Raw genomic sequence first — 25,726 nt, 5'->3', positions numbered from 1 at the left:
TAGGTCACCTAGCAAACACAAGTTTGGAGATAAAGGTATCCTACAGTCCAAAATAGCGGAAAGTTTTTCTAAGACTTTAGTCCAGAAATACATAACCGGAGTGCATAACCATAAAGCATGAACATAAGTGTCTGTAGTGTTTTGTAAGCATTGGAGACAAATGTCGGAGTCTGAGAGTCCCATTTTCTTCATCATATATTGAGTAATGTATGTTCTGTGAATAATTTTATATTGGATAAGTTGTAAATTTGTGTGTTTTGTCATTTTAAATGCGTTTTCACAAACTTGAATCCAAAAGTCAGGTTCCGGTGCTATAGACAAGTCTGTCTCCCATTTCGAGATGAGTAAAGACATTTTATCAGTATATGAAAGTAGCTTATATATTTTTGAAAGTTTTTTTGTTGTTGTCGGAGAAAGCTTGTTAATATCTTCAGCAGGCGGTTGGAGCGTACCCCGAAGTGTTGGAATTTTTTTCTTTATCATATTTTTAACTTGTAGATAATGTAAAAAATTTCCGTTTTTTATATTGTATTTTTGGAGCAAGGATGTATATGATTCCACTCTGGAGTTGTCCACGGTGAGAGGCGCAGAGCAGGTGTGGGCATACTCATTGCCCCCCAGCTAGCCGCCTGTACGTTGGGGTTTACCCCGGTGAATGAGAGGGTAGCCTCCCTCCGCCTTCGGGTGGGGGGACGGGTCATGACTGTTGTTTGTGCTTATGCACCGAACAGCAGCTCAGAGTACCCACCCTTTCTGGAGTCCTTGGAGGGTGTGCTGGAGAGCGCACCCCCTGGGGACTCCCTCGTTCTACTGTGGGACTTCAACGCTCACGTGGGTAATGACAGTGAGACCTGGAGGGGCGTGATTGGGAGGAATGGCCCCCCCGATCGAAACCCGAGTGGTGTTTTGTTATTGGACTTCTGTGCTCGCCACGGACTGTCCATAACGAACACCATGTTCAAGCACAAGAGTGTCCATATGTGCACCTGGCACCAGGACACCCTAGGCCGTAGTTCGATGATCGACTTTGTAGTCGTGTCATCGGACTTGCGGCCGTATGTGTTGGACACTCAGGAAGAGAGAGGGGCGGAGCTGTCAACTGATCACCACCTGGTGGTGTGTTGGCTCCGATGGCGGGGTAAGATGCCGGTCCGACCAGGCAGGCCCAAACGTACTGTGAGGGTCTGCTGGGAACGTCTGGCAGAATCCCCTGTCAGAAAGAGTTTCAACGCCCATCTCCGGCAGAGCTTCTCCATTGTCCCGGGGGAGGCGGGGGACATTGAGTCCGAGTGGACCATGTTCCGTGCTTCAATTGTTGAGGCAGCCGATCGGAGCTGTGGCCGTAAGGTGGTTGGTGCCTGTCGTGGCGGCAATCCTCGAACCCGCTGGTGGACACCAGCGGTAAGGGATGCCGTCAAGCTGAAGAAGGAGTCCTATCGGGCCTTTTTGGCCTGTGGGACTCCGGAGGCTGCTGACGGGTACCGGCTGGCCAAGCGGAATGCGGCTTTGGCGGTCGCTGAGGCAAAAACTCGGACATGGGAGGAGTTCGGTGAGGCCATGGAAAACGACTTCCGGACGGCTTCGAGGAAATTCTGGTCCACCATCCGGCGTCTCAGGAGAGGAAAGCAGTGCACCGTTAACACTGTGTATAGTGGAGACGGAGTGCTGTTGACCTCGACTCGGGACGTCGTGAACCGGTGGGGAGAGTACTTCGAAGACCTCCTCAATTCCACCAACACGCCTTCCTTTGAGGAAGCAGGGTCTGGGGACTCTGAGGTGGGCTCCCCTATCTCTGGGGTCGAAGTCGCCGAGGTGGTTGGAAAGCTTCTCGGTGGCAGGGCCTCGGGGGTGGATGAGATCCGCCCGGAGTTCCTAAAGGCTCTGGATGTTGTGGGGCTGTCGTGGTTGACACGTCTCTGCAGCATCGCGTGGACATCGGGGACGGTGCCTCTGGATTGGCAGACCGGGGTGGTGGTTCCCCTTTTTAAGAAGGGGGACCGGAGGGTGTGTTCCAACTTTAGAGGGATCACACTCCTCAGCCTCGCAGGTAAGGTCTATTCAGGGGTGCTGGAGAGGAGGGTCCGTCGGGAGGTCGAATCTCGGATCCAGGAGGAGCAGTGCGGTTTTCGTCCCGGCCGTGGAACAGTGGACCAGCTCTACACCCTCAGCAGGGTCCTCGAGGGTGCGTGGGAATTCGCCCAACCAGTCCACATGTGCTTTGTGGACTTGGAGAAGGCGTTTGACCGTGTCCCTCGGGGAGTTCTGTGGGGGGTGCTTCGGGAGTATGGGTTACCGAGCCCCCTGATACGGGCTATTCGGTCCCTGTACGACCGATGTCAGAGCCTGGTCCGCATTGCCGGCAGTAAGTCGAATTTGTTTCCGGTGAGGGTTGGACTCCGCCAAGGTTGCCCTTTGTCACCGATTCTGTTCATAACTTTTATGGACAGAATTTCTAGGCGTAGCCGAGGCGTTGAGTCGGTCCGGTTTGGTGGCCTCAGCATTGCATCTCTGCTTTTTGCAGATGATGTGGTGCTGTTGGCTTCATCAAGCCGTGGCTAATGCAAGTGGCTCAATAAATATTGCAAATAATAAAGGGGATAGTGGGCATCCCTGTCTTGTGCCTCTCTGTAAAATAAAGCTCTGAGATATAATCCCATTAGTAGTAACTGTAGCTTTTGGAGAATCATATAATATGATACCCAGTGGATGATTGAAATGATTTCCCAAAGCCAAATTTATTTAAAACAGCAAAGAGGAAGGACCAGTTAACTTTGTCGAAAGCTTTTTCTGCATCCAATGATATAATAACTGCCTTTTTATCATGCCGCTGTGACATGCTAATAAGGTTAAAGAGTCTCCTAATATTATTAGTAGAGTGCCGATCTTTAATAAAGCCTGTTTGGTCGCTATGAATAATTGTCGAGATTACTGTTTCTAGTCTAGATGTGAAAGCCTTAGTGATAATTTTAATATCAGTATTAATTAGTGAAATCGGACGGTAACTTGATGGAAGGGTGGGGTCTTTTTCTGGCTTTAATAAAAGTTTAATTGCTGCTGTATTCATGTGTGGGCGTATGTAACCCTTAGTTTTAATTTCTGTTACTACTTTTAAGAATAGTGGAGCAAGCATTAACCAGAAGTGCTTAAAAAATATAGCCGGATAACCATCCGGGCCAGGTGCTTTGCCATTAGGCATACTATCTAGAGCACTGTACAACTCGTTTATAGTAAGTGGCGCATCTAACATGTCTTTATATTCAGTAGTTAACTGAGGTATATTTAAGCTACTGAGGAATGCCTCAATATGCTCAGGGTTAGGCTTGTTAGTTTCTAAGTATAGGTTACGATAATAGTTATAAAAAATGTGATTAATTTCTTCTGGTGATTGTGTGCATTCACCAGTTGTCCCTTTAATCGCCGTTATAAGAGACTTTTCCCGATTGCGTTGAAGTTGGTTTGCAAGAAATTTACCTGATTTGTTATTATATTCAAAGTTGTTATATCTCAATTGTTGTATTATAAATTCTGTCTTTTTAGTTAGCATATCGTCTAACTGTATTTTTGTATTTTGTAAGTCAGTCCATATTTGGTTATTTGGGTTTATTGCGTACTCATCCGTCAGTTGTTTAATTTTATCTTCCAAGTCTTTTTCTGATTTTTGATCCTGTTTCTTTTTATAAGATGAATATGATATAATTTTACCTCTAATTACTGCTTTCCCAGTTTCCCAGAGAAGAGATGGCGATAGGTCTGGAGAGTCATTTATTTCCAAAAAGTCTGCCCATTCTTTTCTTATAATTTTGTCAAACTCTCCGTCGTTTAGCAGTGAGATGTTAAACCGCCATGTCGGTGGTGGTTTAAAGGTATAATCAACTTGTAGGGAAAGGGAGACTGGTGCATGGTCGCTAATATTAATAGGATGTATTTTTGTAACAGTTTTATCAGCAATAGAGTTATTTGTAAGAAAATAATCAATTCTTGAAAAAGACCGGTGCACAGCGGAAAAGAAGGTAAATTCCTTCTTATTTGGGTTTTTAAGTCTCCAGCTGTCGACGAGGCCAAAGTCATCCATATATTCCCCTATTACTTTAGTAGATTGTAATCGTCTACATGTTGTATTATTAGAACGGTCAATTAATGGATTTAAGACTGTGTTAAAGTCTCCTCCAATAATAATAGTAGAGTTCGCTGCTAAATCAAACAGCTGAGAGAAAAATTCATGGAAAAAGGCCGGATCATCATTATTAGGGGCATATAAATTACCAAGTGTATATATTTTATTAAATATAGTCACCTGAATAATAATGTATCGGCCCTCTGGGTCTGTTATTGTATTATTTAAAGTAAAGAGTAAATTCTTATGTATGAGTATACAGACTCCTCTTTGTCTACTATTATAAGGGGCAGAGTACGCTTGGCTAATATTCTTATCAATAAGTAATTTTTCTTCAGATTTTTGTAGGTGGGTTTCTTGTAGGAGGCAAATATCTGCTTTTAATTTTAAGAGATGGTCTAAAGTTTTTATTCTTTTTGCTTCTGAGCGAGCGCCACAAACATTCCAGGAAACCAGAACTAATTTATGCATACAAACAATATAGACTCAGTCCTGTGTATATATCTGCATAGGCCATTTGTCAGTATTAGTATGTTATAGGATAGAATCAAAGTGGTTAGGTGGTTTATGTAATTTGTGTAAAATATGAGGTAACGAGTAAGTAAATACAACAGTGAAAAAACAGGTAGGGAGTATGTATTTTCATCGACTAATGAAGATGAGACGAAAATGTACTTCACTTAATAAAAACTGGACTATAGTCTATGGACATTTTAGTTCATGAACAAAAATGAGAAAAAATTATATGATTTTGTAAAATCTTGTCTCTGCTAATCTGTCACTGTGACACTATCACGTGAAAATAAATGATAGTTATAATGTAACATTAATCCAACGGCTATAATGTTTCAACAATAAAGTTAATCTGACCGCTAACTAATGCTTGCTAATTTACTAGCTCGTAGCATGGAGCCATAGTAGCCACTTGTTGATATACTGTAATTGTGTGTCAAGTTGTTTTCAAAAAGATAAGAGAAAAAATTTTGTGAAATAGTTTTAGGTCCGAAATGTTCAACGTTATCTGCTGACAAAAAATATACAGGGGTAAAATTATTACCTTGACTAAACCTAGAGTAGAGCTGCGCGGTGAATGACTGGTTAGCACGTCCGCCTCCCAGTGCAGAGGACGTGAGATCGAGTCCAGGCTTTGGCCTTCCTGGGTGGAGTTTGCATGTTCTCCCCGTGCTTGCGTGGGTTTACTCCGGGTACTCCGGTTTCCTCCCACATTCCAAGAACATGCATGGCAGGTTAATTGAACACTCCAAATTGTCCATAGGTGTGATTGTGCGTGTGGATGGTTGTTCATCTCTGTGTGCCCTGCGACTGGCTGGCAACCAGTTCAGGGTGTACCCCGCCTACTGCCCGAAACCAGCTGGGATAGGCTCCAGTGCCCCCCACGACCCTTGTGAGGACAAGTGGTTAAGAAAATGGATGGAAAACTAGACTAAAACGTTGACAGTTATTGTTGACTAAAAGTAGACGAATAAAGTGATGTTTTCTTGGACTAAAGTAAAGACTAAAATGCTAGACTTATAGTTGGCTAAAAATGAACTAAATGAAAACAGGATGATGGGGGTGACGAACTACGTTAAGAACTAACAAGCGTAATTGAAACTGGACTAAAACTGAGACTAAATCTAAAAATGGCTGATAAAATTAATACTACCACATACAAATGAGGTTCAGGTCGGATCTGAAAAAAATGGAATTGTACTGTTCACACTGCATGAAAATAATCAGATATGTGTCACATTAAATGGGGGGGGGGGTCGTAATTGAGTTGCAGTGTGAACGTAGCCTTCTAGTTGACTAGAAAAATGCATGTGTCACCGTTCACTGACACAAATATGTCCTTAATCTATTTTAGTTAGCTTGTACACATGCGCTCCACTTTGTTATTTGCTATGATAGCTGATGCGAATAGCAGTTACAATAGCTGTCCGACATCCAGGAATTCTGCATACTGAGAGCGAATGAGAGGAAAAGTAGCCAAATGTTTTACGGCCTCTTAAAGTTGTTTGTAACAGCAGTCAGAGTGGCGTCAGACCAGCATTGAGGGCTCCTTACGGGGCTGCTAAATGGCTTTACTAGCTTCGCTCGCACAGCAGCACTTAACACTTCCTCACCATCCATAAACAACACACACACACACAGTGACTCACTCTCCTCCACCACATACAAACAGGCCCATAAGTGCACATAAATGTCGGGGGGGGGGGGGGGGCATGCAGCAAGACATCCATGAGGAAAGGTGATCTTCCTTTACAACACACACACACAAATCAGCTGACTCAGTTGACTTTACACACACTGCGCTCCGCAAAATATATGCATGCGACCCCGGGGGACCAAACAGCCAGCACGCATTTGTGCTGCTGGGATAAATGGAGCAGAAAAAGCACAGAGTGTAAGAAGCAACACCTCCAGCTCAGGCACAGACAATTAAGGACTCTGGAGCAGTGAGTCGTGGACATTGTGGACGCAATGATTGTGTTTGATACGCAACAATAATCTTCATTGGTTCCATGTTCACTCAAATCAAATGCGTTATCACAACTCTAAACATTTGGAAATGCTGGTTAGAACTCAGGACCCCAAATTCCCCCTCTAGTGGCTGTAAGCAATATAAGGATTACATCAGAGAGCTGATTGGACGCTAGTCTGCTCATCGTATTCGGTCATTTGGCAACCAAGCACTTAGGAAACACAATTACCCCTGGCCCAAGTAGCACCTAAAAAAATACTTTGCTCTCCAATTATCATGACTAACATTAATATACAGTATTGTAGGCCTAAGTGTTCATCAAAAAGAATTGTATTGTTCCACTGTAAAGGAGGTAAAAGAACATAGTACATCATATACACTCTAAAAACAGTTGGGTCAACAGTAACCCAATTATGGATAAAAAATGGACCGAACCACTTTTTGGGTCAATTTGACCCAACTTTCTGGGTTGTTTTATACAAAATGACCCAATTTTTTGACCCAAGTAAAGGATTTGACCAAAATGTATGTGTTGTTTTACACAAAAAGACACACTTCTTGACTCAAAGTTGGGTCAAATAGACTCAAGTAGAGGATCGGTCCATTTTTCACCCATAGTTGGGTTATTTTTGAACCAACTGTTTTTAGAGTGTAATTTTGCAATTTGATTACACTATAAGAACAAAAAAAAACTTTTTTACACATGTTTATCACACTTGATCTGCATTTGTTGCAGATTTTTTTTCTGCATTATAAATATATTATTATGAGAAACTATGGGAATTTCGTCTCAGCCTCATCATTTCAATTTGTGTAGAGGGGGTCAGACAGCCTCAGTCCCTCCTCCTCCTTTTTGTCCTGTGGCCCCTGCCTCACACGGCAGGTGTCGACAGAGCGCCTGCTTGACCTCGACCATCTGAACAAACACGAGGGCGCTCTGAAACACATAAAATAGCAGATGCATGCAGGCAGGTGCTGCTGGGGAAAAGCGTGTGGCGTCGGCCAAAGTGTGTGCTGCGTGAAGCACAACGCAAAGTAGCAAAGTGGATTGCTTGCGTGGGTTTTCTGCAAGTACTCCTGCCTCCTCTGACACTCCCCACCCCAAAAAAACACACATTTGAGGTTTTAATCAAAGACTCTGAACTGTCTATAGGTGTGAATGTGAATCTTGTGATTTAGTCCACCAGTCTAGGATGTTCCTCACTTCTTGTCAAAAGTGAGCTTGAATATGCTTCAGCCCAACCCTGTCACAAATGAAGTATTTAAAAACAAACAAACAGATAAATATTTCAACATTTCTGGCCTACAAAGTTTGCAACTATTCAGAGGTGGGCACTTTCGTCGTTGACAGATGCCCACATTTTCTTTATAACACGTAGCATAAAAAAAACACACGGACAGAAGCAGGTTTTTGGCCATCAATCTGAGTTAGTACAGACTGTACTTCTCAGTCCATGTAACTTTTCAAGGCATTGCGTCATAAAATGCGCCGAAAATGTGAGCATCCGTCAACGACGGACCGACGTAAAGACGTAAAGTGCCAACCTCTGCAAATATTGACTATAACTAGGGGTGTAAAAATTTGATTAAATGACCGCCCCCTACTTGGAAAGCCTGGACTGGGGGAATTCTAGTCGCAACGCAGCAGACACATCCACGTCAAAATGTAGTAGAAATACATTTAATAATAATGCATATATTTGTGGAGAATGGGGTCAAGTTGTATTTTAAAATCTTAAAAATGTGCAAAATTTTAGTGTCATGTCAAGGATTATATGGCTCTTAATATGAAAAGAAAAATGCACTGAGCTGTCACCAACGTCTTACAAATGCAATTATTCCATCTAGTGGCAGAAAAAAGACCTCAACACAAATCAATAACACACTATTTTTTTTACAGTACAGTACATCTTTTTAATTTTAACTAAATTTTATGCCATATTACAATTACCAAACCAAAAACTTGCTGGCAATGAACACCTCTTGGGCGGAACCAAACCCTATGAATTCTGCCTAGCAACAAGTTGCCTCCAAACCTGTTTTCCTGGTATGTCAATTAAAACAAACTGCCACTCAATGCATGAATGACTAACAAACAGCCTTGTGTGTGTGTGCATGTGTGCGTGCGTGCGTGCGTGCGTGCGTGCGTGCGTGCGTGCGTGCGTGCGTGCGTGCGTGTGTGTGTGTGCGTGTGTGTGTGTGTGTGTGTGTGTGTGTGTGTGAGAGTGGGCTACTTGAGTATATAAACATGAGGAGAGGATCATTAAAAGAGATTGGAGGTTGACTCTGTATGCTTTGCACAGCAGCTGGTCCATGACAGGTCAGATGGTGCATGGGGTCGTGTGCGTCCATGTGTGTGTGTGCGTGTGTCGAACTCCACCTCCAGGCTGTACACACACACAACCACACGCGCACAATAGCCAAGTGATCCGCTTGGCTGCTGCTAATGCACCCAGTGGCGTCTATCTATTTGACGCCAACAATACAGCCACTGTTAAAGGTCTTCTTTGACTCCCGTGGGTGTTGCAGGATGACACCCCGCATCACAGTCAGTGGGTGAAGAGATGTGGGGAGACTCCGTGACAGCAACTAACCCAATATCATCCTAACCCCACAAGAGCAGCCCTTGGATGCAGTTCTGTGCTGGGAGGAAAACTTGAAGAAAACGCTTCTCGCCTGGGCAAACTGAGGAGGAAGCTGGACTCTGTTGTGGGCACTGAATTGGACAGTCTGATGTCTGGATCAGAAAGGACAACGCAAACAAGCTTCTCTTTATCACGGACAATCCATAGCATCCACTTCACAGCACCATCTCTAGGTCGAGGAACAGGGACTGCTGCCACTGCCCTGCCACGCTCCACTGACGGGCAGATCTATCTATCTATCTATCTATCTATCTATCTATCTACAGTATCTGTCTGTCTGTCTGTCTGTCTATGTTAGATAACTACGCGTAGCTACCTTTTGACCCTTACCCTAAGAAACCCCAACCCTAAGTCTAAATTTGACGTCCGTTAACTTTGGCTTGCCACAAACGGGAGCATTTGTTTGCTCAGCAACAGGTAGGACGGGAAAGAGCACATCTCAGCGGAAGGTGTTTAACGAGCTAACAAACGCCTGACCACCAGTCAGTCGTGAACACGATCCAGCCGGAAGGTACTCCATTTTAGCTTAACAATAAAAGCGACACAATTTGGCACTCAAAAGTCTCAAAAGTTCTTCACTGCATTTGTTTTCTCTCCTTGATATACTGTACTATCGGCATACATGACAAACAGAATCAAAGTGACTTTTGGTTTCTGTACTTGAATTTCCGGGAAATTGATTAGGTCTTTACTGAATACTTTAATATTCGTGACATTAAATCACACACATCACGCTTTGCTGGGTTAGTCATTTCCAAAGCAAATAAATGACAGAGATTGTTGCAAAAGAAAAATCTAGTACTGATAAATACATGCAATAGCCATCAAGTCAACACAAAAAACTGAAACCTTAGCTGTCCAATCACTGCAAAAAATAAAGTCAAACCATAATTAGATATCTCAAATCAAGGCAAAATATGCTTATAAGATAGATTTTTTTATGAGACAGCTTTTGTGTCAGAGAATCTCATTTTTTAGTTACTAGTTATGAGTAAGTTTGGCCTGTCTAAAATATGACATTGGTAAGTGGAGTTGAGGTTAACTACATTTTTACTTGTTGTAGGAAATCTTGCCAAGATACATTTTCCTGTCCTCTAAGCAGACCATTCCTTATTTCATTGCTTTTTCATAGTTTTTAAGCCCAGTGTAGACATCATTGAGAGCCCTCAGGTTGGACAAGCAGCATTTACAATGTAGATTGAAAGAAAAAGGGATGCAGCGTAAAAGAGCCATTTCCACCGCAAATAAAAAGAAACACAAGCGTAATACCATTAAGGCAAACAGCAATTAAGTTGTTCCAACAGAAAGGTCTAGCCTTGATAAATATCTACTGCAATAGTCATCAAGTCAACAAAGACAATTCAAAGCTCTGCATACGCAACATTGTGATCCTGATTGGACAAGCAGCATTCAGGCTTAAAAAAAAAGCATGAAACAGACAACTTACCGCTTACAAGGAAAGAGAGAAACAAAAGCAGTCCTCGCCTTTAGCCCATCTCTCTGTTCACTGTGACAAAACACAGCTACTGTGTGGATATGGGATAGACAAGAGTGGAGTGGGTTGAGGGACGCTTGAGAGGGGAGGGAGGAGAGTGGCGGTGGGGGTGGGGTGGGGTCAGCACCTGCTCCATTGATGCTCCCTGGGGGAAACGAGGGTTGGAGAGAGAAGAAGATGTGAACAAACCCCCCCAAAGATCCCCACCCGCCTGCCCCTTTCCACATGCATGCACACACAGTGCTGATAGCTCACACAGGCCTATAGGACACTGGAGATATGACGCTCATGTCATCATGTCAACACATCTGCTAGTTGAAGTCATTCTACTCTTTATAGGCAACCACTTTTTTTCATGGATTTTTACAGTATACATACAGGCAAGTCATTCAGTGTAGTACTACGTTATGCCACAACATGCTAAGCAGCAATGAGCTCTACTAAAAGAGAAGCCGTGTAATAAACAGCACAATGAAGACCACGTTTTCCACAGAGCAAAGAGAATGAATGCATGTGTTGTACGCCCTCTTTTTGTTTTGATGCATTATGTGTGTTAATATTGTACTTGTTGGAAGGTTTCTATTTTTCCAGTCATGAATATGCTACTGTCCGTTAGCAGACTGGCATTTCATGTGATATGTTACCATTAAGCTAGCAGACTTTCGTTAGACGGAATTATAAGATCTGGTTGAACATGTTGGTGTTTAAATACACAATGTGTACATTCTCTGGTTTTATGTGTCAATTTAACGGTAAACTTCACCTGAAAGTGACAAATAAACAGGTTTAAGTGAGCACTTCTTTCTTCTTTTTCCTCTTATTTGGAGAACTGTGCAAGCAAGCGGGTGAGCTGCTGAGGAAGACTTTAGAAAGTCGGTTTCAATAAGTTTAAAGATCAAATAATATTTCCAACACTGCGCGGTTCTATTTATACATACACATGGCCAGACGCGTATTAAGCCCATTTTTGGGGGTTCTGTAGCGAACAATAGCACCCCCAAAATTACAAGGATACAGTCTTTGTCCCAAATAAATCATCCTTTTTGGAGAAATTGAGAGAACCTGGGTCAAATTACCATCAAGCTAGTTTGTATGTCACCAAGCTCAAAACCCTGCTACCTGCCTCACCACACATACACACACAAATAATTTGCATCTGATTTGCATGTTTTTTTACCTGCGACTTTTTACCACGTCCCACTGCTTCCCCATAATACGCCAATACAAATGCCAGTTGGGCATTTATGTTTCTCCCTAATTAATGTACATTTAATGTACATGCCTACCACTAACACAAAGCTCTAGGAAGAGCACATGCAACCTTTCAAAAAGCATTTGAAAGTGGCAAGAAAACACACGAATGAGGCTCACAGAGTACCCCACCCCCCCTCCTCCCCTTACACACACACACGCACACACATCAGTGGCTGTTGTGTTCAAACCTATACTCAGGGTAAAAAGAGAGAGAGTGTGTGTGCGTGTGTCTTTATGGGGACATGTGCAGCCTGACATGATTTATGGTCTGGCTGTGCACAGTCAGCCACTCTCTGAGGTGGGTGGTGTCTCACCTGCATCCTCTGTGACCTATACAGATTGACTGGTGTGTGTGCTCATTGTATGAGGACAGAATTTGTAAGCGTACACGAGAGCATTTCACATTTCCTGCAGGTGCTTGAGACACTGATGGAACATGCTCCGTGTGAGCATGTATTTTTCGGTGGGTTGGTCAAAGCACATAGTGCAGTGTATTGTCAGGGTGAGTAACACGGTGGGACCGCCGCCCCCAACATGTAAAAGAGGCCAAGCATAGAGGCTATTATGAAATGTGGCAGTAATAGCTGCAGGATTCTTTACTGCCTCTGGAGACCCGCTCATTAGCCTATTCCTCTCTCATGAAGCCTTCTATCCATCACCAAACAGCACACACACAAACACACACACACACATACGGGGAGCGCACACTCCATTCATGTCAGGTGAGGATGCGCCTGCAACTAAAAAAATAAACAAAGGTTGCACTTACTGCTTGTGTGTGTCCCTAACACATATGATCACGCGTGTACGCAGTCACACACAAATCAGCCATAAACCTCCGGCCCTGATTATTCAAATGTATTCCTCCCTTCCCCGACCAATGAAAATGAGACGCCTGTTTGCCGCTCTGGTCAGGTGGGAGATCACTAACAGGGTTGAGTCACAGACGTGGGCGGACCTGGGAGTTTAACCTGGCATTTGCGACAGACTACTGTGAAGACTCTTCTTTCAAACACAATACATTCCTGGCAGTACGCCACCTCCAATTTGTTTACATATATTTTTTACTTGGTATGGGCGAGTACCAATGCCAAGTTTCGATATCGGACTGATACCAGGCTTTATGTCAAGGTATTGTTACTCATGCTTTAAAATTATCTGGGGTGAAATTGTATCAAAAGTACTAGTGGTATTGGTACTTGGTATCGATGACTACTCAAAGAGTTCAGTATTTGTATTGGTATTCGTATGAAAAAAGTGGTATTGAACATTCCTAATTTTTACAGACCAGAAAGCCTTCGTCACCAACATTGGTCCTTGCTATGTCGTGGTTCATTGCTCACATCCCAGTTAAAGTAATATAATAATAATAATAATAATAATAATAATAATAATAATAATAATAATCATCATCATCATCATCATTGTTGTTGTTCCCACATAGCAGAGAGAAGTATGGGAGTATTGTATGCTGCTTATTGCTGCTCTGCAAACCTTGTTTCACATCGCAGTTTCGGGTCAAAGTTTTTATTTTGGGCCTCAATAAAACTCACCGAATAGCAAAACAGATTTAAAAAAAAAAAAGTTGTATTTTTTTATTTAATAAAATTAAAATATAAAAAAATGTAAATGTAATAAAATAAAAAAATAAAATATAAATTCACAAATGTTAAAGTTTTTCTAAACCGTGCACACTGTCCAAAAAGTTTGGCTGGGCTGTACGCATGCCTGTTAACGTTGCCACAGTGCACTTATATGTCAGATCAAGGTAAGCTTGGTGCTACTTATGCTACAACCAGGTAGCTAGCAACAAGCTTTGCTGGCTACTATATATACTGCACATAAGGTGTGTCTCCTAAGTCAGTAATCACCACCCCTCATGGCAGTGAATAAGCTACACATGGAGAAGACATGCAATTGCTAAGCTTACCTAATACTGACATGGCACCAGAATTAAGTGCTTAGAGCAGAGGTGGGCAATCTCGGTCCTCGAGGGCCGGAGTCCTGCAGGTTTTGTAGGTTTCTCACTTCCAACACAAGCTGATTCCAATCAACAGGATCGTTATCAGGCTTATGCAGAGCTTGCTGATGAGCTGATCATATATCAGCTGTGTTGGAGAAGGGCAACACGCAAAACCTGCAGGACTGCGGCCCTCGATGCCCACCTCTGGCTTAGAGTGATCAAGTACACTTTTCACAGATATCTGGCTGGAACCATGATAAAGCGGACAACACTCAAATTAATACATGTTTGGAGTCTACTCACTAAACAGAAACAGATATTAATTACAGCACGTCACATCAAATGTCAGCCAGGAGGAGTGGCCAATTAAAATTAAAATATCGTCGCTGCTATGTGAAAAACACTTATGTCTAACCCCCCCCCACCACCACCACCCCCCCACCCCATTTTTTTTTTTTACATTTTTGGGGATGTCTGCATTCAATTTCATCCCCAAAACATAAAAATTTAAATAAATAAAAAAAAGACAAAAATGGACATAAGTGTTTTTCACACAGCAGTGGTGATATATTAGGACAAGTAGTATGAAATATAAGTAATATTATTTGTATGGGTGTCAAATTATCAAGTGAATTACTATTAATTAATTTCAGTCATGATTATAGCTTTATGGTTTTTAATCGCATTATTCTACTTTATGGTTCCTGTGAGAGCACGTGAGAGTTGTCAGTCGGATGAATGGTAGATTTCCATTAAAAAAACACCCTAACTAACTGGAGAGCGATATGCCTTCTTAGTTTGTAGTGAGTTTACTTACCACCAGAGAGGCAGCTCAAGTTTAGCCTACCACATGAATGTACATGCACTGAATGGCAACATTTGTCTCTGTGTTTTGATTATTATCGCCTCCTTGAACCTATTAATCTTCTGATACTAGTCCAAGTGGTAACATGCATGTTGCTGGGTTATTCAGGGGTGTTTTATCCAACGTACATGTTACAAAAGCACCTAGTCGCAGATGCATCCACAGCTAACGATTGCAACGAAGACGCTAATGTAGCAAGCCATAGCAGAGTTCTTCGCCCAACTAAACTCAAGAAGAGCCAGTTAATATTTTCACGAAAGATTTGTGTGTTGGTATACCCAAAAATGACTTGATCTCAACCACAGCTATTTGAGGGTGACCAGTTACTTTATTGATGGTGAGTGGAGCCTCAACTCATTTTGCACTGACTGTTGTGAAAACAGAAAACAGACACTTTCCTGAAAATGTGCCAAATATTTCCTTGAGGTGGCAAATGACTGGGGAATTGAACACAGCCACACACCATGAATGCAAATACATACAGACATACAGACTGACAGACAGACAGCGCAACAATTAGAAAAAAAAAGAGCTAGCAACTTGAAATAATAATATATGTCAATGAAAATACTTCTGTTTGAGGGCTTTCCGTGGTGTAGTGAGATTAAAAAATAGATTAATTAGATCAATTAATTACAAATCATAATTAATTAATTTCTCCATTTTTTAAATCTCTTAACAGCACTATTTGTTTTCACAAGAGTTCGGAGATTTGATTTTGATTTTGACATTTGAGGTCTGCAAAGTAAATGTTCTTAAATGGCATTATAGTAGATTTAGTATGTATTTTTATTTTTAATCAATTTAGCTTTGCTTCTGGACAAGAAATAGTTTGCTGTTACACATAATGTGAATTTGTTAAAAAAAAATATATATATTGTATAAAAAAGAAAAGCAATTGCTAATACATTATATTGTTATATTCTCATTGTTTAATAAAACCCTTACTTCAGGATTAACCTGCCAAAAAAAGATCCACAAAATTAGAAAATGGCTCCTCAAATGAAGTCATTGATTCACAAATCGGTACTAATTTCCCAGCCCATCCATATTTTTTTATTATGTTAGCATTAAACTATGTTGATGAAGTTGAAATAGTTGCAAGTTGGGTCATTTCTAAGTCAAGGTCTAACACTATACCAGTTACATTGGTTATTATGTTGGCACAACGTGTAACTGGTTGTAACATAAAGCAATGAAACCCACACACATTTGCACACACACACAGCCGCATACAGACACACACAGTACTGTAAAGATAAGCAGTAATCCTGTTTATTAGCGTCACCGCTCTCTTTCCCTTTTGCATCTTATCTCTTGCTCATTTTCTCCCTCTCCTATGATCCCCCCTCATACACACACCTTCCCTTCGTGTGTCCTCCTCAAGCCTATAACATTGTTCTCAAACACGCGCATGCATGCTCACACAAACACGTACACACATTGTGTCAGTGTACTCCGGTGATGTTTGTTGGTCCAGAAGGGGCTGAGCTGAGGAAACAGGGAGGGGAGTGTGCTTGTGCGCTGCTCTTTTCCTGTCTCGGCTCCCAGCACGTCCTGCAGAGAGAATTACCTTCCCTTTGTCTGTGTGAAAGGGACGCTGCCTTTACCATCTGTGCAGTGAGTGTGCGTGTGTGTGTGCGTGTGTGTGTGTGTGTGTGCCATACTTCTCGACTAGCATTTTGGACTACAGTGAACCCTGTGTACGTTCCAGACCCACAAGCAATACTGTATAGGTGAAATTCCACAATACACAACTGATTATTAAATTGACACCATTTTCTTTTGTTTCCTTAATATGAACATTTAATTCTTTGGCATTATTTTTAACTGAAACATAAAATAAATACGTTGCCTTTATTGTGTCTGTATTGGCTGCACGGCTTCCCATCATTTTTTTTTTTTTGTCCAATAAATTTTTAGCTTCGATGTGTTGCCATGCAAATCTTATTTCGTCCAACATCTTCAGAATCTCCATTGCAGGCGTTGACCACACACACAGCATTGAAATAGCTGTTTTTTCTTTTAGCCAATAACATTTAGATTCGCCCGCTGAACGCCTTCTAGCTGGTCTGGTGATGAGCAAGTTTATCCGTCCTCTCATTGGTTCAGCTGCGTTTAGCTTCTGCCTTAATTGATTGAGCTGTTGTGCATCAAAGTTTGTACTACAACGGAGGACAATTCAGCCATGATTTTAATTTAATTTTCAAAGGGACTTTTCAAGAAAAAAAGGTCACTTAAATACTCACTGAAGGTCTACACTAAAAAATAAATAAATAAATAGAAATCATAAAAAAACGTAAATTTTCCGGCAGCTGGGGCACCAGAAAAATACTGTGAAATAACATAAAATTACTTTCTCATGAATGCGACCATCTATAGGACATTACAGAATTTTTTGTTATTTTCACTTTTAAAAAATTGTCAATTCACAAAGAAATTATGGTAAAATTATAAATTTTATTCCGTTAAATAACAGACAAATATTTGTAAAATTACGATACATTTGGGACCATATTTTAACAATCAATATATGTATTTCTAATGGAGGTTTTTTTGTAAAATAACTGAAATATTGTGTGTTTTTACAGTTATAGTGAATTCATGTTATTTTACATTTGACATGTAGTAAAATCAGAGTTCTTTTTTGTAAATTAAATGATATTTTTAAAATACAGAATAAAAAATAAAAATAAAAAGTACAATTATTTTATATTACGGTCTTTCTTTACAGTGTAGGTCCAAAACTCACCACCCACCACATATATATGTGATGCGTTTTCACAAAATCAAGCGTTTGTCGTGGAGATTAGTTTGAAGTAAATCACAGAAGTACATCGTTTGGACAAAATTATAAATTTTGAGATTTCTCCATATAGCCTCTCTATTTTTAAGTTTTTTTTTTTTTTTAAATTGACTTTGTAAACAATGAATGTCATAACCAGGTTATTTTTAGCCGAGCTGCAAGGTAGTTCCGTGCACCTCGGGCACCTGTTCCAAAACAAACCGGAGTTCCTCGCCTCTAACGTCATTCACAATTTATTTATATCAATGGACATAGCAACCAATAAAAGACGCAAACACCATAATGTGACCCTCAGCACGAAATCGAACAAAAGCCAGTAAAGCCAGTACAGCCGTGTTGAATAACAAGATGAGCATTTATGCAACATGGTACGTGCTCTTCCTTACCTTATGCAGATCGTCATGTGATCTGAACACCAACAAATAATCAAAATATAATCAATCGTCAATTCCAGGATATCTTTCTTTAACAAGTCTAATTCTACTTTTAAGTTAATGCTTTATTTACGGACTAAAGCAAGTTATGTTAATTACACGCTTGTTTACATACAAGCACGTCCCACCAAGTTGGGATTTAGTGTTTAAAAAAAAACGTTTTGAAATGACTTTTGTGTAATCATGTACTCTAATTATGTAATATAAATAATGTCATGTTTTGATCACTGGATGTCGTCGTTCATGCGACGTTAACTACTTATGACACATCACGTACGTTATTGACAAATCAGTCATGGCTCAATGTCGATGTCCACCCTCTTCTCCACCTGTTCTTTTCTCATTCATTCAGCCTCCTCTTCCTCCTCTGTGTCTGTCTTTCTCCAGATGGATTTCAGAGAGCAGCAGCTTGCTGTGGTCAGGCCAATTATTTACATAATTATGATCTCCCACTTAACCACATGATCCCTTACCTGGGCGGAGGCAATTAAAGCGAGCATCATTATGCAGATTATGCAAAGTCAAGCAGAAGCGGAACGAGGTGGTGTGCAGGCCCAAGCAAAGACATGCCACCGTAGTGTGTGCGTGTGAACCCTGGTGCTCACTGTGTGCGTGCAAAAGAAGGTGGCGACCAGGTTGGGCCTGCTGTAATAAAATGCCATTTGCAGTACGTTTTCTTGTCAAGTGTGTATTATAGATTAAAGAGTGTAAGAAATGAAATTTTACTTACGGTGACGTGGTTTTTATGGGCTTTTGGACTTTTTCATAATTAGCTACTGTAATGTGGGAAACATTTGTCAAAGTATTTTTCGGCCATTACTTGAAGACTTAATTTTTGTGCTTACCACTTGAACATTAAAAAACAAACAAAAAAAACAAACAATATATATATACAGTGCTACCTCAGAGTTTGAAAGTAATTCGTTCCTGTGAAGTCCTAATTCTTCAACCTCCGGAACATTTTCTCCCATAGGAAATAATGTAAATGCAATTGATCCGTTCCCAAGTTGAAAAAACAAAAAAAATCCTATTTAAATTTCTATTTATGTAAAAAACATGTACAGTATTTTAAACAATAAAAAATACATTACCTTTTTTGTTGTTGTGTGATGGCATCAGTGGATGAAAAATACGGTGTTAATGCATGCTTTAGTTCAGTGCTGAGTTAGTGTATTTTACATTGGGCATGTTGTTAAACTACTAAGGGGTCCTTGTGCGCTGTTTAGCGTCAGGCACGTTGTTGAACAGCTAAGGGGGTCCTTGTGCAGTATTTACGGAAATAGTCACAGTAGTTACAATGGTGCGATAACAATGGTGCACCTAAATCCACTATGGTTCATAGCACTGTACGTTTTTCTTTTCTGCCACTGGAACTGCTGTCTTTCTTTGGGCCCATGTCGAAGAAAATTGTCGTGGAAAAACAAAATGTACGGAGCACCTCTGGGAGTATTCACCTGCAATGACTGGAAATGAGCACCGCTTCGTCTCCACTACCGCAACGTGAGCATTCGGCATCACTCGGCTACCTGATGAAGGTACGTTCGGCTTTGCTCGGTTTGCTTGGGTGTTCAAACTCCTGGCATTTTTTAGTCCGATTTATATATAGTCAGGGTGGGGGAAATCATTGGGTTTTTAAAACAATTGTGTTGCTTAATCGATGTTGTAATAAAGAGTAAATCTAAAAGTCTGAGGTTATTACAATCCTTCTGTTCTAGTTCCAGCCAACAGTTAGTATCTCTGTTGGGTTGTGCCTAAATTTATATATTGTAGCTGATTAGCTATAGAGTAGTGCATAAAATTTGATGCCTCTAGACCTCCTTTGGATTTACTTTTCGGAAGAGTAGATAGACTAATCTTTGCTTCTTCTTCTTTTCCCAGTAAAATTTAGTAACGGCCGAATCCAACAACTGGAACCAGTTAGACGTAGGTTTAAATTGAATCATTGAGGAAAAAAAACTATTTATTTTGGGTAAAACTTTCATTTTAATGGTGGCTATTCGTCCTATTAGAGAAATGGGAAGATTATTCCAGCGTTCCAAGTCACTATAAATGCTATCCAGAAGTGGAGTAAAGTTTAAATGAATTAAATCAGTTAATTTAGGTGAGATTTTTATGCCTAAGTATTTTAAATTGCCTATAGGAAATGAGTAGTGTGGGTCCTGGATTGCAGGGTTCCATGAATTTTCTGTAACAGGTAGTAGTGTTGATTTTGTCCAGTTAATAGAATAATCTGATAAATGCAAGAATTTAGTTATTAAATTAAATACTTCCCCTAATGAAATAGCAGGTTTTTCTAAATAAAGTAAAATATCACCGGCATATAGATTAATTTCTTGTTCTGTTACCCCAGAATGAATTCCTTGAATCCTTCTTTACTGGCGTATAGCTAATGCAAGCGACTCAATAAATATTGCAAATAATAAAGGGGACAGTGGGCATCCCTGTCTTGTGCTTCTCTGTAGAGTAAAACTCTGAGATACAATCCCATTAGTAGTAACTGTAGCTTTAGGAGAATCATATAATACTGACACCCAGTGAATAAATGACTTCCCAAAGCCAAATTTATTTAAAACAGCAAAGAGGAAGGACCCTAGTTAACTTTGTCGAAAGCTTTTTCTGAATCCAACGATATAATAATTGTCTTTTTATCATGCCGCTGTGACATGCTAATAAGGTTAAAGAGCCTCCTAATATTATTAGTAGACTGACGACCTTTAATAAAGCCTGTTTGGTCGCTATGAATGATTGTCGAGATTACTGTTTCTAGTCTAGATGCAAAAGCCTTAGCGATAATTTTAATATCAGTGTTAATTAGTAAAATCGGAAGGTAACTTGATGGATGGGTGGGGTCTTTTTCTGGCTTTAATAAAAGTTTAATTGCTGCTGTATTCATGTGTGGACGTATGTAACCATTAGTTTTAATTTCTGTTACTACGAATATAATACTAAGAATAATGGAGCAAGTATTAACCAAAAGTGCTTAAAAAAATATAGCCGGATAACCATCCGGCCAGGTGCTCTTCCATTAGGCATACTATCTAGAGCACTGTACAGCTCGTTTATAGTAAGTGGCACATCTAACATATCTTTATATTCAGTAGTTAACTGAGGTATAAATGTGATTAATTTCTTCTGTTGATTGTGTGCATTCACCAGTTGTCCCTTTAATAGCCGTTATAAGAGATTTTTCCCGATTGTGTTGAAGTTGGTTTGCAAGAAATTTACATATATTCATATACATATACATATATTATATTCAATTTTATTTTGAATCAGTTTTTAATTCATTTTAATGGTATTTAATTTTACATTTTAATCTATTTTATTTTTAATCTATCTTTTGATTAATTTTAATGGTATTTAAGTTTCCTTTACTGTGACAAGCCACTGACTGACTGATTATTAATTGTGATAATATTATTAGGGATGGGTGAGTACCAGGGCCGGACTGGGATTCCGTTTCAGCCTGGCTCAGACTGGCCCACTCTAGATTACACTGTTTTAATGAAGATGTATAATTTTACGCGTATTAGTGTCAGTCAGTAGTGTCAGTAATGTCAATCTAAAATAGCTTCCCATTCCAGCCAACGTCGTTATTTATGTTGTATTTGACCAAAAATTCAAATAACAAGCTTAGCACCTTACCAGATCAAAAGTTTATTTGAACAATCATGAATAAATAGTTAAAGTGGAGACTGCTAAATAAATTGATTTGACCACCTGTCATATTCAAGTCAGAAATTGGACAAGCATAACATTCAAACACTTAGACTAAACTCTATATAAACTCTTTCTATACAGTATATATTATATTATTTATATATAATATAAAGCCGAAAAGGTACGTTCAGAGCGAGAGAGAGAGAAAGAGCATGCTCTGTGGTGTCGGGGAGGATGAAATGGGTGGAGCGGGGGCTGCGTGCGACTGACTTGTCAGGCACGTTACGGAGAAAAAAAAAGGTACGTTCAGAGCGAGAGAAAGAGAGAGAGAGAGAGAGAGAGAGAGAGAGAGAGAGAGAGAGAGAGAGAGAGAGAGAGAGAGAGAGAGAGAGAGAAGCAGCCTGCAGCAGTGAGAGAGAGCGGAGCGCTGGAGCATCGGACACGGGTAATAAGGAATTATATTCGGGTTATGTTCGTGTCCGGAAAAAATTAATTATCCGTACCGGATACTCGTGTTGTACGCAGGGTTACTTTTAAAATGTATTCTGTTACAGTTACAAGTTACCTGCTAAAACATTTAGTTAGTTAGAGAGAGAAAGTAATGCCTGCTTAATGAATGCGCAAAATAGCAGCCCAAAGGTCCATAATTCAGGCGGACCAAACGCAAAAATTCAAGCCGTTCCAGGTTAGTAACTTTGGGCCTAGCTAGGTCTACCAAAAGCACTTTATTTGCTGATTTTTAAATTAACCCGCGGCCCAAAATAAATAACGCCCTCTGGCGGCCCACCTGGAATTGTCCTTCTGCTCCAGGTTGCCCAAGCCCAGCCTGGTGAGTACTGATACCAGATATTGGTACCGGGTCGATACCTGGCCTTGTTTCAAGGTATCGGTAAGCGTAACAGCAGCCCATGCAATTATTCGCCACCCCTTTGATGCCGTTTTACAATCAGTGACTAAAAATTAGAAATTAGAAGAATAGAAAATTGCCATTAATTTCATACAATTAAGGAAAAACGCTGTATTAGGATATGAAGTTATTTCTTTAAAATGATCCGTCAATAATTTTGGGGAAGGAAATTTTATGTATAAAAAGTGCCAATTGTATCGGTACTGAGAAGTCGTACTGGTATAGGTCTGAAAAAAAGTGTTAATGAACATCCTCAAATGTCATTACATTATTAATTATATTATTAATTGTGGTAATTTATTTGTTTAATCACATCAAGATAGCTACCAGTAATTGATGATTAGAGTACCTGTATAATTAAAGACAGTTTCACTTTTCTGAAATGATTTCTGAGATGTTTGTGGAATATAAGCAGCAAAATCCACCTGTTTTTACCCATCTGAGGGGCAGCCATTTTGCCATTTGTCACAAATTCGCAAGAAAAAAACTCGTAAATTTGCGATTTTATAAAGTGGCAAAATTGCAATTTTATAAAGTGGCAAATTTGCGACCTTAAAAAGTGGCAGATTTGCGAGGAAAAAAATTCAGAAACTTACGAGAAATACACGTAGCGTAGCTATAGTCTAATTTGAGGATTCATTGGTGGTTAATTGGACACTGTTTAGAAGATAAAAAGGCAGGATGGAGACAGATTCATTCTTGATTTAAACTTTACTTGTCATACTTGCAGCTAAAGCGACAACACTTCCTGATCCCCTATCAGCTGAACAACACTAACCAATTAGAAGCTAGCATACTTTAGGTAAATGCAAGTGATTGATGGAGAGCAGCAGATTTGACACATCAACTTAGATACTTGTACAAAAAAAATGCCAAAATGTATAAATGTGTAAATAATTATTCTGGAAACATAAATGTACAAGTAAATATTTATTTTAACAGATTAACTTAGATGCTTGATGTGGACCTTCACAAAGCAAATGCTTAACATCAGATGGTTAAAGCCATTACTATCTCCTTAATTGAAAACCCGACCGAACAGTATCAGCACAAACATCCGAGTAGTACACTACATGTATTTCTCGTAAGTTTCTGAGTTTTTTGTATAGTAAATTTGCCACTTTATAAACTCGTAAATTTGCCACTTTATAAAGTCACAAATTTGCGAGTTTTTTTTCTCGGAACATTGCCCCCGCCCTCTAAAGAAAATATATATTTATACGTTGCCCTAATACGCCATCATAAGTTTTACTTTTGTGCTGCTGTGAAATTAAAATAGAGACTTCAAGGAGGCTATTTTTGGAGACATTTCAAAATGGACTTTTTTGTCCAAATGACCTATTTTTGTCACTAACAAAACTAATGTCGCCGACATGCGGACCCTTATACAGTATACAGTCCTGGTCTTGTCTAGGGTCTCAACAATCTCCAGTCTTGATAATGTCTCGGTCTCGATTGGTGTGGTCGAGACTACAACACTAGGTATGGAACCCAAGATGACACCCCTCGACTTGTTGAAAAGAATAACTACTACTGCTAATTACAACAGCTACATTTAGCATAAAGGAGAGTTGTATTTTTAATCATTTGTTTTTTTTTGTTCATTGCATCTTTCACATAAATACGTCTAAACATGCATAACTGCATAACAATAATGGATGTCAGATCAACATTGAACGTATTAAGATCATCTCACCTGCCAAGTGTGAACACACTGCCAAACATAAAAACAACTGAGGTTGAAATGTTCAAAAACTCTAACTACTGAAGACATTTAACATTTTCAATTTGATGTTTTACTGTTTTTGAATTTACTTATAGGCATATCAATGTGATATAATCATGAGTGTTTAAAAGAATACAGTGGGATGGTGATTTGGTGGACTTTATTTGATCTTCGTACCCTCAATGCTGTTGGAAGGGGAATGTGCATGATGTGTCAGAGTCTCTTAGGGACTGAAGGTTTGGGGTCAGATCAATATTGCATCTGTTCCCTCAATCAAGAAGGGGAACTGTATAAAGATGTCTGTTTACCATCAACATTATACCTTTGTTCAATCTAGAAGATGACATGTCAGTCCTTTGTTCAATCAAGAGCCGGGAGGAGGATCCTTTTATCCTTTGGTTATAAATGAGTGGATGTTCTGTAAATTGTCACACTCTTGGGGGGTCTACGTCGCATTCAGATGTGGATGTCCTAACGGTGTCTTTAGAAGCTTCTAAATAAATTCTTGCAAGAAAACTTCTTCATCAGATCCTGAATACAATTATTTGGACACGCAAAGATTACACTTAATATAGTAGGTAATAATTCCTTCACTACATAAGCTGAGAGCCAAGAGTTGCACTCTCACTTTCACCCGGCCTCTCTACAATCAACACCTCTTTCCTTTCTCTCGCAGCGCCCACAGACGCTGCGCCCCCTCCTCTTCTCTTCCACACTGTACTACGCTGGAAAAACTCAAATTACATCATTCATTAATCAACTTTGAATCAACTTTCATTGCATTTATAGTCGATGACAAGAAATCTTAAAGCATCGATCCCACTGATCTGCGAACGTTGCTGAACATTACGAATGTTGCGTTTCGACAGGGTTTAAGTAGGTCGCATTTGTGTTACATTTGTTGGGTAAATCAAAGGGCTACCAAGTTTGGCTTGCAGTTTCATACACACTCCTGAAATAACTAATTTGCTCAAATTATTTGCTGGTAAATTTCATCCTAATCGCACCAGCTAGCTTGTCTCCGCGCTAATTATGGTTTGGTCAGGCACGACAATACTGACCTTTGGCCTATACTGTACAATATTGTTGTTCATAAATTTACAGCACACAAAACATGTTAACATTATGTTTTTAAAAAAGAATCGCAACTAACATCCGTTAGATGTAGCTCAGATGTTAGTGGCACTAATTTATTTATTTATTTTTAGAATACTGTAGCGATCTTTGGGGGCTACATTGGTGAGTGCCAAGTAGTGACCCCTGCCCTAGTATGTGCACTCTTTACTTCCTTCAACTAATATTAACAACATCAAATTGGAGCTCTTTCACTTGGCTAATCCTCCTGCCATCTGCTTGTTATCACACACGAAGC

At 40.1% G+C, this 25,726-nt stretch overlaps 1 protein-coding gene across 3 annotated transcripts in view; it reads right to left on the bottom strand.

The window, feature by feature from the left end:
• Positions 1 to 25,726, bottom strand: part of LOC144053471 (genetic suppressor element 1-like) — an 83,298-nt gene that overhangs the window by 43,815 nt on the left and 13,757 nt on the right. The window contains exon 1 of one of the 3 annotated variants that reach the window (XM_077567945.1): positions 10,692 to 10,826. The exons of the other annotated variants lie outside the window; for them this stretch is intronic. The gene's annotated coding sequence lies outside the window, so the exon portion shown is untranslated. Of the gene's footprint in view, positions 1 to 10,691; positions 10,827 to 25,726 lie in introns of those variants that run through there. 3 annotated transcript variants of the gene reach the window in all.

This window comes from Vanacampus margaritifer, chromosome 6 (genome assembly GCF_051991255.1).
Source record: "Vanacampus margaritifer isolate UIUO_Vmar chromosome 6, RoL_Vmar_1.0, whole genome shotgun sequence".
Classification (NCBI taxonomy): domain Eukaryota; kingdom Metazoa; phylum Chordata; class Actinopteri; order Syngnathiformes; family Syngnathidae; genus Vanacampus; species Vanacampus margaritifer.
Note: the sequence above shows the minus strand (reverse complement) of the source record. Positions and strands in the feature narration are given on the sequence as shown.